This window comes from Cherax quadricarinatus, chromosome 79 (assembly GCF_038502225.1).
Source record: "Cherax quadricarinatus isolate ZL_2023a chromosome 79, ASM3850222v1, whole genome shotgun sequence".
Lineage (NCBI taxonomy): Eukaryota > Metazoa > Arthropoda > Malacostraca > Decapoda > Parastacidae > Cherax > Cherax quadricarinatus.
Genome location: NC_091370.1, coordinates 802,450 through 819,984, shown reverse-complemented (window position 1 = coordinate 819,984; position 17,535 = coordinate 802,450). Strand labels below are relative to the sequence as shown.

Sequence of the window (17,535 nt, the reverse complement as noted above, 5' to 3'; positions counted from 1 at the left end):
CCACCCTCACTACTCCACCCACCACCCTCACTACTCCACCCACCACCTTCACTACTCCACCCACCACCCTCACTACTCCACCCACCACCCTCACTACTCAACCCACCACCCTCACTACTCCACCCACCACCCTCACTTCTCCACCCACCACCCTCACTACTCCACCCACCACCTTCACTACTCCACCCACCACCCTCACTACTCCACCCACCACCCTCACTACTCCACCCACCACCTTCACTACTCCACCCACCACCCTCACTACTCAACCCACCACCCTCACTACTCCACCCACCACCCTCACTTCTCCACCCACCACCCTCACTACTCCACCCACCACCTTCACTACTCCACCCACCACCATCACTACTCCACCCACCACCATCACTACTCCACCCACCACCATCACTACTCCACCCACCACCATCACTACTCCACCCACCACCATCACTACTCCACCCACCACCATCACTACTCCACCCACCACCATCACTACTCCACCCACCACCCTCACTACTCCACCCACCACCTTCACTACTCCACCCACCACCATCACTACTCCACCCACCACCATCACTACTGCACCCACCACCATCAGTATTCCACCCACCACCATCACTACTCCACCCACCACCATCACTACTCCACCCACCACCATCACTACTCCACCCACCACCATCACTACTCCACCCACCACTATCAGTATTCCACCCAGCCTCTGAGTGTTGAAATGGAGGTTACCTCTTCCCTGGATTTATATAAGAACCAAACAAGAGACAAGGTGCCTCACTACAATCTGGGATTAGTGTGGGAGTATTATCCTTCCGTCAAGTATTAAAAACCATTTGTCTCCATTCACTCCTATCAAACACGCTCACGCATGCCTGCTGGAAGTCCAAGCCCCTCGCACACAAAACCTCCTTTACCCCCTCCCTCCAACCCTTCCTAGGCCGACCCCTACCCCGCCTTCCTTCCACTACAGACTGATACACTCTTGAAGTCATTCTGTTTCGCTCCATTCTCTCTACATGTCCGAACCACCTCAACAACCCTTCCTCAGCCCTCTGGACAACAGTTTTGGTAATCCCGCACCGCCTCCTAACTTCCAAACTACGAATTCTCTGCATTATATTCACACCACACATTGCCCTCAGACATGACATCTCCACTGCCTCCAGCCTTCTCCTCGCTGCAACATTCATCACCCACGCTTCACACCCATATAAGAGCGTTGGTAAAACTATACTCTCATACATTCCCCTCTTTGCCTCCAAGGACAAAGTTCTTTGTCTCCACAGACTCCTAAGTGCACCACTCACTCTTTTTCCCTCATCAATTCTATGATTCACCTCATCTTTCATAGACCCATCCGCTGACACGTCCACTCCCAAATATCTGAATACGTTCACCTCCTCCATACTCTCTCCCTCCAATCTGATATTCAATCTTTCATCACCTAATCTTTTTGTTATCCTCATAACCTTACTCTTTCCTGTATTCACCTTTAATTTTCTTCTTTTGCACACCCTACCAAATTCATCCACCAATCTCTGCAACTTCTCTTCAGAATCTCCCAAGAGCACAGTGTCATCAGCAAAGAGCAGCTGTGACAACTCCCACTTTGTGTGTGATTCTTTATCTTTTAACTCCACGCCTCTTGCCAAGACCCTCGCATTTACTTCTCTTACAACCCCATCTATAAATATATTAAACAACCACGGTGACATCACACATCCTTGTCTAAGGCCTACTTTTACTGGGAAAAAATTCCCCTCTTTCCTACATACTCTAACTTGAGCCTCACTATCCTCGTAAAAACTCTTCACTGCTTTCAGTAACCTACCTCCTACACCATACACTTGCAACATCTGCCACATTGCCCCCCTATCCACCCTGTCATACGCCTTTTCCAAATCCATAAATGCCACAAAGACCTCTTTAGCCTTATCTAAATACTGTTCACTTATATGTTTCACTGTAAACACCTGGTCCACACACCCCCTACCTTTCCTAAAGCCTCCTTGTTCATCTGCTATCCTATTCTCCGTCTTACTCTTAATTCTTTCAATTATAACTCTACCATACACTTTACCAGGTACACTCAACAGACTTATCCCCCTATAATTTTTGCACTCTCTTTTATCCCCTTTGCCTTTATACAAAGGAACTATGCATGCTCTCTGCCAATCCCTAGGTACCTTACCCTCTTCCATACATTTATTAAATAATTGCACCAACCACTCCAGAACTATATCCCCACCTGCTTTTAACATTTCTATCTTTATCCCATCAATCCCGGCTGCCTTACCCCCTTTCATTTTACCTACTGCCTCACGAACTTCCCCCACACTCACAACTGACTCTTCCTCACTCCTACAAGATGTTATTCCTCCTTGCCCTATACACGAAATCACAGCTTCCCTATCTTCATCAACATTTAACAATTCCTCAAAATATTCCTTCCATCTTCCCAATACCTCTAACTCTCCATTTAATAACTCTCCTCTCCTATTTTTAACTGACAAATCCATTTGTTCTCTAGGCTTTCTTAACTTGTTAATCTCACTCCAAAACTTTTTCTTATTTTCAACAAAATTTGTTGATAACATCTCACCCACTCTCTCATTTGCTCTCTTTTTACATTGCTTCACCACTCTCTTAACTTCTCTCTTTTTCTCCATATACTCTTCCCTCCTTGCATCACTTCTACTTTGTAAAAACTTCTCATATGCTAACTTTTTCTCCCTTACTACTCTCTTTACATCATCATTCCACCAATCGCTCCTCTTCCCTCCTGCACCCACTTTCCTGTAACCACAAACTTCTGCTGAACACTCTAACACTACATTTTTAAACCTACCCCATACCTCTTCGACCCCATTGCCTATGCTCTCATTAGCCCATCTATCCTCCAATAGCTGTTTATATCTTACCCTAACTGCCTCCTCTTTTAGTTTATAAACCTTTACCTCTCTCTTCCCTGATGCTTCTATTCTCCTTGTATCCCATCTACCTTTTACTCTCAGTGTAGCTACAACTAGAAAGTGATCTGATATATCTGTGGCCCCTCTATAAACATGTACATCCTGAAGTCTACTCAACAGTCTTTTATCTACCAATACATAATCCAACAAACTACTGTCATTTCGCCCTACATCATATCGTGTATACTTATTTATCCTCTTTTTCTTAAAATATGTATTACCTATAACTAAACCCCTTTCTATACAAAGTTCAATCAAAGGGCTCCCATTATCATTTACACCTGGCACCCCAAACTTACCTACCACACCCTCTCTAAAAGTTTCTCCTACTTTAGCATTCAAGTCCCCTACCACAATTACTCTCTCACTTGGTTCAAAGGCTCCTATACATTCACTTAACATCTCCCAAAATCTCTCTCTCTCCTCTGCATTCCTCTCTTCTCCAGGTGCATACACGCTTATTATGACCCACTTCTCGCATCCAACCTTTACTTTAATCCACATAATTCTTGAATTTACACATTCATATTCTCTTTTCTCCTTCCATAACTGATCATTTAACATTACTGCTACCCCTTCCTTTGCTCTAACTCTCTCAGATACTCCAGATTTAATCCCATTTATTTCCCCCCACTGAAACTCTCCTACCCCCTTCAGCTTTGTTTCGCTTAGGGCCAGGACATCCAACTTCTTTTCATTCATAACATCAGCAATCATCTGTTTCTTGTCATCCGCACTACATCCACGCACATTTAAGCAACCCAGTTTTATAAAGTTTTTCTTCTTCTCTTTTTTAGTAATTGTATACAGGAGAAGGGGTTACTAGCCCATTGCTCCCGGCATTTTAGTCGCCTCATACGACACGCATGGCTTACGGAGGAAAGATTCTTTTCCACTTCCCCATGGACAATAGAAGAAATAAAAAGAACAAGAGCTATTTAGAAAAAGGAGAAAAACCTAGATGTATGTATATATATATATATGCATGTGCGTGTCTATGAAGTGTGACCAAAGTGTAAGTAGGAGTAGCAAGATATCCCTGTTATCTTAGCGTGTTTATGAGACAGAAAAAGAAACCAGCAATCCTACCATCATGCAAAACAGTTACAGGTTTTTGTTTCACAGTCATCTGGCAGGACGGTAGTACTTCCCTGGGTGGTTGCTGTCTACCAACCTACTACCTGACGTGCTGTTGGAGTGTGAGCAAAGTAACATTTATGAAGGGATTCAGGGAAACCGGCAGGCCGGACTTGAGTCCTGGAGATGGGAAGTACAGTGCCTGCACTCTGAAGGAGGGGTGTTAATGTTGCAGTTTAAAAACTGTAGTGTAAAGCACCCTTCTGGCAAGACAGTGATGGAGTGAATGATGGTGAAAGTTTTTCTTTTTCGGGCCACCCTGCCTTGGTGGGAATCGGCCGGTGTGATAATAATAATATTATCCTTCCAGTTATGTCTTGGAAGAGCATGTGGGATGGGACGAAGTACCGACCGAGAGACGGCTTGTAACCTAGAAAACTAGTAAGTTGGGGCACTCATAAGTCAAAGTACCACTGTATTGGCTTAAGGCGAGTTGCTGTTGTGGATCCCCAGGCATAAATAGTATAGGTGAGGTAGGGATAGATCAGAGAATATTATAGTGTAAATAGAGCTGTTTGTGGCACAAAATAGTCTCTTAGAGAGGATGCCAACTGTTTTGGATACTTTTTTTGTTATACATGTATGTTGAATATAGATGTTGAAATTCAAGTTGCTGTCAAGATGTAGACCCAGGAATTTTCCCTTATTATGCTTAGCAATAAGGGTATTGTTAACCATAATGGACCTTACTTGCTCTACTTCCAAACATAATACCCGGAGAGAGTTTACCTGGAGAGAGTTCCAGGGGTCAACGCCCTCGTGGCCCGGTCTGTGACCAGGCCTCATATACAGAAGAAGGTTTAGTAAATATTAAGTGTAAGTTTATTAGCAGTCATCTAGGTCAATATTTTTACGAGTTTTTTATTAACAATAGTGTTAAGTGAAGAAAGATTAGGGTGGGAGATGACGAAGTTGTATCATCAGCACAAAGAATAAGAGAATGGGTCTGAGTTGTTGAGATACATTTGGGAGGTCATTGATGTATAACAGGAAAAGTAGGGGGCCAAGAACACTTCCCTGCAATACACCAGTGTCCAAAGGTCTTGCTGTGTAAGTTGTGCTATTAGAAGAGACGTATTGCTGTCTATTAGTGAGGTTTGACTTCATATATGCAAGTGCATGGCCTCTTATACTGTAATGATCAGTGTTGGTCTCCATATTACAGAATAAACATAAATATGCTGGAAAATATACAGAAGGATGACAAAGTTAATCCCATTTATCAACAGCCTTTCATAAAAAGATAAATGAAGGAACTGAATTTGCAGTCTGAAAACACTGTAGAATTAGGAGGGATATGACTGAAGTGCACAAATAGAAAAGAGGAATAAAGGGGAAATAAATAATGTGCCGAGAGCATCTTACCAAGACAGGACTCTCAGCAATGGATTGAAATTCGACAAATTTAGATAAGAAAAGATATAGCATAGTAGTAGTTTGGTAACAAAGTTGTTTATGAGTGGAACAAACTCTCTAGCAGCATCACTGAAGCAAGAATGCCGAGTTATCCTAGGTAATTTACACATATGCTAAACTAAACAATTGTACTTGTGTGTACTTGTACCTAAATGAACTTACTTACTGAGTAGCTTTACATATAGTATGTAGGTTGGATAGTTATAAGAGTAGCTGTGATTAGGTACAAATTAGACCTGCATATCATTGATAAGCAAGCCTACTGCAGTGCTCCAGTCATTATATTCTTTGATATTAAGTATCCTCACACCTGTTGTTTCTTGTAACTAGTAGTAACTTATTAGTTGAGGCTCAAGTGGCTGTGCCTTCTGCTCACATCTGAAGTGCTATCTGTGGGTTGAACCCCAGCTGAAGTGGAAAAATTGAGCATATTTCATCACACCTGTTGCTCATTCACATAACAATAAGTAGGTACCAGAGAACTAGTAGACTGTTATGGATGACAGTCCAGAGATAATACACAATTTTATTTGCATTTTTAACCTGCAGGGTTAGTCAACCAGGATAATCAAATAAAGACAGTGTGTCATCAAGGAATGTCTGTCCTATTTCCACTGGGGGTTCTTCAAGCATGTCCTGGAGTTTACCTGGAGAGAGTTCCGGGGATCAACGCCCCCGCGGCCCGGTCTGTGACCAGGCCTCCTGGTGGATCAGAGCCTGATCAACCAGGCTGTTGCTGCTGGCTGCACGCAAACCAACGTACGAGCCACAGCCCGGCTGGTCAGGAACCGACTTTAGGTGGTTGTCCAGTGCCAGCTTGAAGACTGCCAGGGGTCTGTTGGTAATCCCCCTTATGTATGCTGGGAGGCAGTTGAACAGTCTCGGGCCCCTGACACTTATTGTATGGTCTCTTAACGTGCTAGTGACACCCCTGCTTTTCATTGGGGGGATGTTGCATCGTCTGCCAAGTCTTTTGCTTTCGTAGTGAGTGATTTTCGTGTGCAAGTTCGGTACTAGTCCCTCTAGGATTTTCCAGGTGTATATAATCATGTATCTCTCCCGCCTGCGTTCCAGGGACTACAGGTTCAGGAACCTCAGCGCTCCCAGTAATTGAGGTGTTTTATCTCCGTTATGCGCGCCATGAAGGTTCTCTGTACATTTTCTAGGTCAGCAATTTCACCTGCCTTGAAAGGTGCTGTTAGTGTGCAGCAATATTCCAGCCTAGATAGAACAAGTGACCTGAAGAGTGTCATCATGGGCTTGGCCTCCCTAGTTTTGAAGGTTCTCATTATCCATCCTGTCATTTTTCTAGCAGATGCGATTGATACAATGTTATGGTCCTTGAAGGTGAGATCCTCCGACATGATCACTCCCAGGTCTTTGACGTTGGTGTTTCACTCTATTTTGTGGCCAGAATTTGTTTTGTACTCTCATGAAGATTTAATTTCCTCATGTTTACCATATCTGAGTAATTGAAATTTCTCATCATTGAACTTCATATTGTTTTCTGCAGCCCACTGAAAGATTCGGTTGATGTCCGCCTGGAGCCTTGCAGTGTCTGCAATGGAAGACACTGTCATGCAGATTCGGGTGTCATCTGCAAAGGAAGACACGGTGCTGTGGCTGACATCCTTGTCTATGTCAGATATGAGGATGAGGAACAAGATGGGAGCGAGTACTGTGCCTTATGGAACAGCTTTTCACCGTAGCTGCCTCGGACTTTACTCTGTTGACGACTACTCTCTGTGTTCTGTTAGTGAGGAAATTATAGATCCATCGACCGACTTTTCCTGTTATTCCTTTAGCACGCATTTTGTGTGCTATTACGCCATGGTCACACTTGTCGAAGGCTTTTGCAAAGTCTGTATATATTACATCTGCATTCTTTTTATCTTCTAGTGCATTTAGGACCTTGTCGTAGTGATCCAATAGTTGAGACAGACAGGAGCGACCTGTTCTAAACCCATGTTGCCCTGGGTTGTGTAACTGATGGGTTTCTAGATGGGTGGTGATGTTGCTTCTTAGGACCCTTTCAAAGATTTTTATGATATGGGATGTTAGTGCTATCGGTCTGTAGTTCTTTGCTGTTGCTTTACTGCCCCCTTTGTGGAGTGGGGCTATGTCTGCTGTTTTTAGTAACTGTGGGACGACCCCCATGTCCATGCTCCCTCTCCATAGGATGGAAAAGGCTTGTGACAGGGGCTTCTTGCAGTTCTTGATGAACACGGAGTTCCATGAGTCTGGCCCTGGGGCAGAGTGCATGGGCATGTTATTTATCGCTTGTTCGAAGTCATTTGGCGTCAGGATAACATCGGATAGGCTTGTGTTAACCAAATTTTGTGGCTCTCTCATAAAAAATTCATTTTGATCTTTGACTCTCAGTCTAGTTAGCGGCTTGCTAAAAACTGAGTCATATTGGGACTTGAGTAGCTCACTCATTTCCTTGCTGTCATCTGTGTAGGACCCATCTTGTTTAAGTAGGGGCCCAATGCTGGATGTTGTTCTCGACTTTGATTTGGCATAGGAGAAGAAATACTTTGGGTTTCTTTCGATTTCATTTATGGCTTTTAGTTCTTCCCACGATTCCTGACTCCTATAAGATTCCTTTTGCTTGAGTTCGATGCTTGCTATTTCTCTGACCAGTGTCTCCCTACGCATTTCAGATATATTGACCTCTTTTAGCCGCTCTGTTATTCTTTTCCGTCGCCTGTAAAGGGAGCGCCTGTCTCTTTTTATTTTACATCTACTCCTCCTTTTTCTTAGAGGAATAAGCCTTGTGCATACATCGAGTGCCACCAAGTTAATCTGTTCTAGGCATATGTTGGGGTCTGTGTTGCTTAGTATATCTTCCCAGCTTATATCGGTTAGGACTTGGTTTACTTGGTCCCACTTTATGTTTTTGTTATTGAAGTTGAATTTGGTGAATGCTCCCTCGTGACTAGTCTCATTATGTCGGTCTGGGGCTCCACGCATACATGTCTGAACCTCAATTATGTTGTGATCTGAGTATATTGTTTTTGATATGGTGACATTTCTTATCAGATCATCATTGTTAGTGAAGATGAGGTCTAGTGTATTCTCCAGTCTAGTAGGCTCTATTATTTGCTGGTTTAAATTGAATTTTGTGCAGAGATTTAAAAGCTCGTGTGAGTGTGAGTTTTCATCAGAGCTGCCTCCTGGTGTTGTTACTGCAACAATATTATTTGCTATATTCCTCCATTTTAGGTGCCTTAAGTTGAAATCCCCCAGGAGCATCGCTATTGGGCCGTGCGGACGTGCTGCGCAGTAGCTCCTGATTGAGTTGGCTTTTGCGCAGTGTTGACGTGTACTTGGCTCTGTGAAGACCTGTTTGCGCGCTCTCTAGAATTGAAGCAAGATGCCCTCCATCGAGCAACTTTACCAACAGCTTAAGGAAGAATTGAGGTTGGCGAATATGGAAATTCGGCGACTGACCGAGGAAAACAAGAAGATTCGTAGCAGTCCTCCTGTTTTGAGTCCTCAGGTCAAGAAGGGAAACTGGTCAGTGGCTGGACAGCAGGGAAAGAAGTTGACGATCAAGAAGATGAATGGAAAGGTAGAAACGATGAAGAAGAAAGAGACTGCCGTGGAAACTGTTGTGGAAACATCCAATACATTCTCAGTGCTACCCGACGAATGTGAGTCGACTACTGGGAACGAGACGACGAAAGACATTAAGGAAGGTAAGAATATTGTTGTTGTTGGGGATAGCCAAGTTAGGTATATGGATAGGGCGTTCTGCTTGAAGGACAGGAGTAGGAGACAGAGAGTTTGCTTTCCTGGGGCTGGGATGGAGGATATTGTTAGCCGTCTGGATGACATCATGAAAGGTAATGGGAGCAATCCTATTATCTGTCTCAGTGCTGGAGGCAACGATGTTGGCAGACGTAGGAGTGAGGACCTGATTAGCAGGTATAGGTCAGCAATAGAAATAATTAGAAGTAAGGGTGGGAACCCTCTCATATGTGGTATTTTGCCAAGGAGGGGAGTTGGAAATGAATGGTTGTCCAGGGCAATTGGTGTCAATTGCTGGCTGGACAAATACTGTAAGGAAAATGCAGTAACATTCATTGACAACTGGGACCTCTTCTATGGCAGAAATGACATGTTTGCTAGGGATGGGGTTCACTTATCTAGGTGTGGGGTGGGAGCACTGGCAACTGCAGTGGAGGGAGCAGTTAGGACTTTAAACTAGGAATAGTTAGTGGTATGGGTTTTGGCAGGAAAGCAGTGAAGTCCCAGTGTAGTAATATTACGAGTTCTAGGGGAACTAGTAATAATAAGAACGAGATAGATATTGAAAAGCCAGGGACCTTGGGTGATAAGGACAGTAATAGGTTTAGTAGAAAAATAGAAATGAGCAGGAAGGGTAAAGAGAAAGGAGAGTCTTTCAATGTTTATTATGCTAATTGCCGTAGTGCTAGGAATAAGATGGACGAGTTGAGATTAGTTGCTAGTGTAGGTAACATTGATGTATTTGCCTTAACTGAGACGTGGTTTAATTCAAAAAGTCGGGACATGCCTGCGGAATGTCATATTCAGGGTTTTAAATTGTTCCAAGAAGATAGAAGTATTGGGAGGGGGGGTGGGGTGGCATTGTATGTCCGAGATCGCTTGAACTGTTGCATAAAAACGGGTATTAAGTCTGAAGTAACACATACAGAGTCTGTTTGGATAGAATTTTCAGAGGGGCATGAAAAACTGATTTTAGGAGTGATATACCGTCCCCCAAACTTAGATAGGGACCAAGGGAAACTACTATGGGAGGAAATTGTTAAGGCCACAAGGCACGATAATGTAGTAATTCTAGGAGACTTTAACTTTAGTCATGTTGATTGGAATTTCTTGACTGGGAATTTAGAATCATACGACTTCTTAGAAGTATTTCAGGATTGTTTTTTGAAGCAGTTTGTGACAGAACCTACAAGGGGAAATAACCTGCTTGACTTAGTTATGGCAAACAATGAATCCCTTGTTAATAATTTAGAAATTTCAGAGGAACTGGGTGCTAGCGACCACAAATCAATTACATTTAGCATTGAATGGAAGTACGTTAGTAGCGATAACTCAGTAACAGTCCCAGATTTTCGCTTAGCAGATTACGATGGGCTTAGAGAACACTTATCATCTGTTGACTGGGGTAACGAAGAGAGCTATCAATATGACAGTTTTCTGAACACTATACATGCTGCTCAAAGAGCGTTTATCCCATATAAAGAAATTAGATCAAATAGAAATGACCCAAAATGGATGAATAATAGGCTCAAATATCTACTAGGGCAAAAGAAAGGAATTTATAGGCGTATCAAAAGAGGTGAGGGTCATCTTATGAATCAGTATATTGACATTAAGAGGGACATTAAAAAGGGGATAAGAAAAGCTAAAAGGGACTATGAAATTAAAGTTGCTAGGGATTCTAAAACTAACCCAAAAAGTTTTTTCCAGGTCTATAGAACAAAAGTTAGAGATAAGATAGGTCCCCTTAAAAATAACTATGGGCACCTTACTGACAAAGAGAATGAAATGTGCTTGATTTTAAATAATTATTTTCTCTCAGTTTTTACACAGGAAGACACTAACAATATTCCAGTAATTAATTTTTACAGTGGGCTAGAAGAAGATAAATTATGTAACATCACAGTCACTAGTGAGATGGTTGTGAGGCAGATAGACAGACTGAAGCAAAATAAGTCGCCAGGTCCTGATGAGGTTTTTTCAAGGGTTCTTAAGGAATGCAAAATGGAACTCTGTGAACCATTAACTAATATTTTTAATTTATCTCTTCAAACAGGTGTAGTGTCTGATATGTGGAAGATGGCTAATGTAACTCCTATTTTTAAAACAGGGGACAAGTCGTTACCGTCAAATTACCGCCCAATAAGCCTGACCTCAATTGTAGGCAAATTACTAGAGTCAATTATAGCTGAGATTATAAGAAGCCATCTCGATAAGCATAGCTTGATTAATGATACTCAGCATGGATTCACAAGAGGCCGGTCTTGTCTAACTAATTTATTAACTTTCTTCAGTAAAGCTTTTGAGGCTGTTGACCACAATAAAGAATTTGATATTATTTACTTAGATTTTAGTAAGGCTTTTGATAGAGTTCCGCACCATAGACTGTTAAAGAAAGTGGCAGCTCATGGCATTGGGGGAAAAGTGCTCTCGTGGATCGAGTCATGGCTCACTGACAGGAAGCAGAGAGTGTCCATAAATGGGGTTAAATCCGAGTGGGGATCTGTAACAAGTGGCGTTCCACAGGGATCAGTCTTGGGCCCGTTGTTGTTTATAATATATATCAATGATCTTGATGAGGGAATTACTAGTGATATGAGCAAATTCGCCGATGACACAAAGATAGGTAGGATAATTGATTCAAACGTAGATGTTAGGGAACTTCAGGAGGATTTAAACAAACTCTATTCTTGGTCAGAAAAGTGGCAGATGCAGTTCAATGTAGATAAATGCAAGGTTCTGAGGCTTGGGAGTGCCCATAACACTAGTACTTATAAATTAAATGATGTAGAACTTAGCCATACAGATTGCGAAAAGGACTTGGGGGTTATGGTGAGCAGCAACCTTAAACCAAGACAGCAATGCCTAAGCGTACGTAATAAGGCAAATAGATTACTGGGATTTATATCAAGAAGTGTAAGCAACAGAAGTCCAGAGGTCATACTGCAGCTTTATACATCATTAGTAAGGCCTCACCTAGATTATGCAGCTCAGTTCTGGTCTCCGTATTACAAAATGGACATAAATTCGTTAGAAAACATTCAGCGTAGGATGACTAAATTAATACATAGCATCAGAAATCTTCCTTATGAAGAAAGATTGAAGACTCTTAAGTTACATTCACTTGTTAGACGAAGAATGAGGGGAGACCTGATCGAAGTGTATAAGTGGAAGATAGGTATAAATAAAGGGGATATTAATAAGGTCTTGAGGATGTCTCTCCAAGAGAGAACGCGCAGTAATGGATTTAAATTAGGTAAGTTTAGATTTAGAAAGGACATAGGAAAGTATTGGTTTGGAAATAGGGTAGTTGATGAGTGGAACAGTCTACCTAGTTGGGTTATTGAGGCTGGGACTTTGGGTAGTTTCAAATCTAGGTTGGATAAGTACATGAGTGGGAGGGGTTGGATTTGAGTGGGACTTTCACATCAGAGCTTATTTCTTGGGTGGCATTGAAAATTGGGTTGGGCAAATGTTTTGTTAGTGGGATGAATTGTAAAGGACCTGCCTAGTATGGGCCAGCAGGCCTCCTGCAGTGTTCCTCCTTTTCTTATGTTCTTATGTTGGGTGCAGGAGCTGGAAGATTTTCCAGACAGTGGTCAATTTTTAACAGCTGTTCCTGGAATTGCTGGGATGTTGCATCCGGAGGCTTGTAGACTACCACAATGACTAGGTTTTGGTTCTCAACCTTTACTGCTAAAACTTCCACTACATCATTTGAGGCATTTAGCAGTTCTGTGCAAACAAGTGACTCTGCAATGTACAGGCCAACCCCCCCCCCCTTTTTCCTGTTCACTCTGTCACATCTGTATAGGTTGTAACCTGGGATCCATATTTCGTTGTCCAAGTGATCCTTTATGTGGGTCTCAGTGAAAGCAGCAAACATTGCCTTTGCCTCTGCAAGCAGTCCACGGATGAAAGGTATTTTGTTGTTTGTTGCTGGCTTTAGACCCTGTATATTTACAAAGAAGAATGTCATCGGACTGGTGGTATTGTTGGTACTGGGGGGGGATTTTTTTTCCGGCATTAGTATCTGTATCTGTTGGTTTGGAGTGGAGGCCATCGACTGTGGTTCCACTCCAGGAATGACTGGATTTGGTGTACGATTTCTGCCATTTCCTGCCAGTTTTTTTTTCCTTCCTGGCACTAAAAAACCTCTCCCTCTTGAGTGGCTGTGGCTACCCAGGTTTTCCCATGGCCTGGATGTTTTGTATCTTTTTGTCCCCTTTAGATGGTGTGCCTGGCAATTTAAGTTATAGCACAGTCTTTCCTGTACTGAAGAGGTACACATTTCAGGGTGAAAAAGCTTACAGGAAGGGAGTTTGCATTTTCCTGTTGTCATATGGGCATGGCATTTTCTAGGGTGGTCATAGTTGCACGTCCCGTCTGTTTTTCCAGATTTCCCATGTCTGCAGATACCAAGTGCATAGTATGTGCACAGGCTTGGTTTCCGTTTGCCTTGGGTTTCTGTGACTGTATTCCCTGTTGGTGCATGTTTCCCTGTCTTATTCCTATCCTCCCTAGTACCAACAATTGAGCTCCCACCAGTTGTTTTTGGTAATATATCCTCACTATAGCTAGTGGAGTCCTCTTGTTTGCTATTTCCTGTGGTATTTCTAGTTTGCAATATTGGTTTTACCTTATCTTTGACTACACTTGTTTCCCCACTACGGTTCCTGTCCCCTATGAGGTCATTTATATGTATTCCTTCCTGCGTATAATTCCCGACTACCTGGACAAAATCTCCAGCTTCACCATTACTGTCTCCCAGGACAGCACCTCCAGCTTCACCATTACTGTCTCCCAGGACAGCACCTCCAGCTTCACCATTACTGCCTCCCAGGACAGCACCTCCAGCTTCACCATTACTGTCTCCCAGGACAGCACCTCCGGCTTCACCATTACTGTCTCCCAGGACAGCCCTATCAGCCCCACATTTACTGACTACCAGGACATCACCTCCAGCCTTACAGTTTCTGGCTACATGGCCAGTATCATGGCCAGGATGTGACCCACACCTGTCGACTAACACCTAGGTACCTACTTACTGCTAGGTGAACAGTGACAGCATATGTAAGGAAACATACCCAACATTTCAACCAAGCTAGGGCAAACCCAGGTACCTCAGTGTGTGAGCTGAGGATGCTATAAACTAAGTTTCTTAAGTAAGTAAGTTTATTTAGGTATACACAAATACAGTTACATAGATTATCATACATGGCAGCATATGCATAAAGTACCTGGGATAACCCAAAAAAGTCAGACAGAGTGACTTATTTCCATTGGGGTCCTTTTACCTTATTATTATTATAATATAAAGTTGATAATATCTTATTATTATTCTATAATGGAGATCATCTATTATCATACTAAAAAGACTATCTACTACACGAGGATCATTAAGATTATCTACAATACGAGGGTCATTACTAGGAATAAGGTAAAATTTACACGTATGTTAGCTAAAAAATAGAAAATCTTTCTGCTCCCTTTCTGTAGCTACATTCATCAGACACCTTTTGGCACTCTTCTTGAACTGGTTCATGCTATGACTGGCTTTGACATGCGCGGGCAGTCTGTTCCATTTCTTTATTGCTGTACAATAAAAGGTGTTTGAAGCCTGGCCAGTGACTGTGGGTACTACAAAGTTGTGCTCTCGACCCCTAGTACAATGATTGCTTTGGTTCCCAACCTTGTGTTATCCTTGGTTACTAACACCTCTGATTAATAATCTAAATACCACAAAATATTTTCTTAAGTCAACTGTTATGAGTCGCATCCTGGGGTAGGGATAAATACACATAGTAAATTATATATAGGATGTCGTAAGCTAAGAAATGATCAAATTTTGTTTGAATTTTTAACTCCGGAGGGTTAGTCACCCAGGATAACCCAAGAAAGTGAGTGCGTCATCAAGGACTGTTTGTCTTATTTCCATTGTGATCCTCAATCTTGTCCCCCAGGATGCGACCCACACCAGTAGCTAACACCCATATACCTACCAGCCTACCAGAGTGCAAAACTTTTAAGAGGCTGATGTAAGAGGCAAATGAGTAAGAATATTTAGGTAAAATTGTACATAAATACAGTTACTCAAATTTAGGTGATTACAAGTATACATATATAGTAACATATGTATAAATTGGTGATGGTAAAAATTACCCTGGATAACCAAAAAAAAAAAAAAGTAAAAGTGACTTATTTCCATTGGGGTCCTTTTAATACCTTATTATTATACTATAAAGGAGATAATACCTTATTATTATACTATTATTATTAATTATTATAATCAAAAAAGAAGCGCTAAGCCACATGGACTATACAGATTATTATACTATACATGAGATAATATCTTATTATTATACCATAAAGGAGATATACTAAGAATAAGGTAAAATTAGTTATTTATATTTACATGTGTGTTACCTAAAAAAATAAAAAATAATTCTCATCCCTATCTATCGCTACATTCATTAGGTACCTTTTGGCTCTCTTCTTGAACTGGTTTATCTGACTCAGAGATAAGGTCCTGGTAATATTATCAGTTACAGGTCCTGGTAATATCTATCAGTTACGGTTCAGAGATAAGGGCCTGGTATTATCTATCAGTTACGAGTCCTGGTAATATCTATCAGTTACGAGTCCTGGTAATATCTATCAGTTACGAGTCCTGGTAATGTCTATCAGATGAGTGGAACAAACTCTCGAGTACAGTTATTCAGACTAAAACGTTGTTTAGTTTTAAAAATAGATTAGATAAATACATGAGTGGGTGTGTGTGAGTTGGACCTGACTAGCTTGTGCTGCTGGCTCTGGTGCAGTGCTCCATCCTTGAGTGGAGGTGACCAGACTGGGTGGGTCATTGGGCTAATCCGGGGGGGGTCATTGGTCTAATCGGGGGGGGGACATGGACCTGCTCCGCATGGGCCAGTAGGCCTGTTGCAGTGTTCCTTCTTTCTTATGTTGTTACGTGTCCTGGTAATATCTATCAGTAATATTACTCACACAGCACCTCACACACATTACAGTAACACACACACATACGTACGGCTGTGGAACGACTTTGTTCTTCCTTATTTAGCACAAAAAACCCGGAATCAGAGATAAAAAAAAATGGAAGAAGCGAGATTGATGTTGTTGGAGGAGTGAGAACAACACTGATGCTGGTACTCCATCACCACCCCAGCTGATCCCTCCATCACTCCCTCCTCCATCACTCTCCTCCATCACTCTCTCCTCCATCACTCCCTCCTCCATCACTCCCTCCTCCATCACTCCCTCCTCCATCACTCTCTCCTCCATCACTCCCTCCTCCATCACTCCCTCCTCCATCACTCCCTCCTCCATCACTCCCTCCTCCATCACTCTCTCCTCCATCACTCCCTCCTCCATCACTCCCTCCTCCATCACTCCCTCCTCCATCACTCCCTCCTCCATCACCTGTATTGATCGCCTCTCCCTCTCTTTCTAAATAAGTTTATTTAGGCATAAGTACAATTATCATATATACTGTAAATTACCTAGGATAATCCAGTAGAGTCAAAGTGATTTATTTCCAATGGGGTCCTTTTTTTTTACATTTTAACTTCTTTAAATTCCCATAATTGTCTACCTGCAGGTCGTTCCGGGTGTGGTAATTATTTAATTTCCGAAGCTATAGTGTCTAATAAGTGTTTAATGTGCTGATTTGGGTCAAAATGTATTTGCATTTTTAATGAAATCAGCTGGGTTCCCGCTGCGCCTGCGCAGATGTGCAGGGGGGTGGGGGGTCGAGCTGGGGGGGCAGGTGGCGGGAGTGTTTTGAATGGGTGAGGAGGCTGAGAAAACCGGGAATGAGGAAACTGGCGTTCACGGTGGCCTAAGGATCAATATAGGCCTCAATTCATAATAGGAAGTGTCGTGACTGTCCCTAGTGAAGAGTGAGGGAACGTGATTTACGGGACCACCGTAAAGGGGTGGTAAAATTAGTGAATAATGTTCGACCGGGTGGCAGGTGCACGGCCATGGTGTGTGTCCAGGGGAAATACCCGTGTGTTAATCCTCGCTCATCGGCCTCAGATCTTAATGGAGTGACCTCTAATTTGTATAATAGTTATGAGACGTTAAATCGTCTTGTGAATGGTAATGTAATCAGTGATAATAACATTGAGTTAAGAGAATGCGGGATGTGAAATAGAGCGCCCTGCTCCGAGTGAACGTGTGACTCTCGTACCGGGGATAATGAAGATTTATGGAATCACAACTT

General features: G+C 42.4%; 1 protein-coding gene across 5 annotated transcripts in view; it reads right to left on the bottom strand.

Annotated features, from left to right (window-relative positions):
• LOC128702733 (ras-related protein Rab-27A-like) overlaps positions 1 to 16,569 on the bottom strand; it is a 127,201-nt gene extending 110,632 nt beyond the window's left edge. For 2 of the 5 annotated variants that reach the window (XM_070101821.1, XM_070101820.1), the window contains exon 1: positions 16,339 to 16,566. The gene's annotated coding sequence lies outside the window, so the exon portion shown is untranslated. Of the gene's footprint in view, positions 1 to 16,054; positions 16,274 to 16,338 lie in introns of those variants that run through there. The other 3 variants (XM_070101824.1, XM_070101823.1, XM_070101822.1) reach the window with 3 other exon arrangements.
• Positions 16,570 to 17,535: the final 966 nt, after the last annotated feature.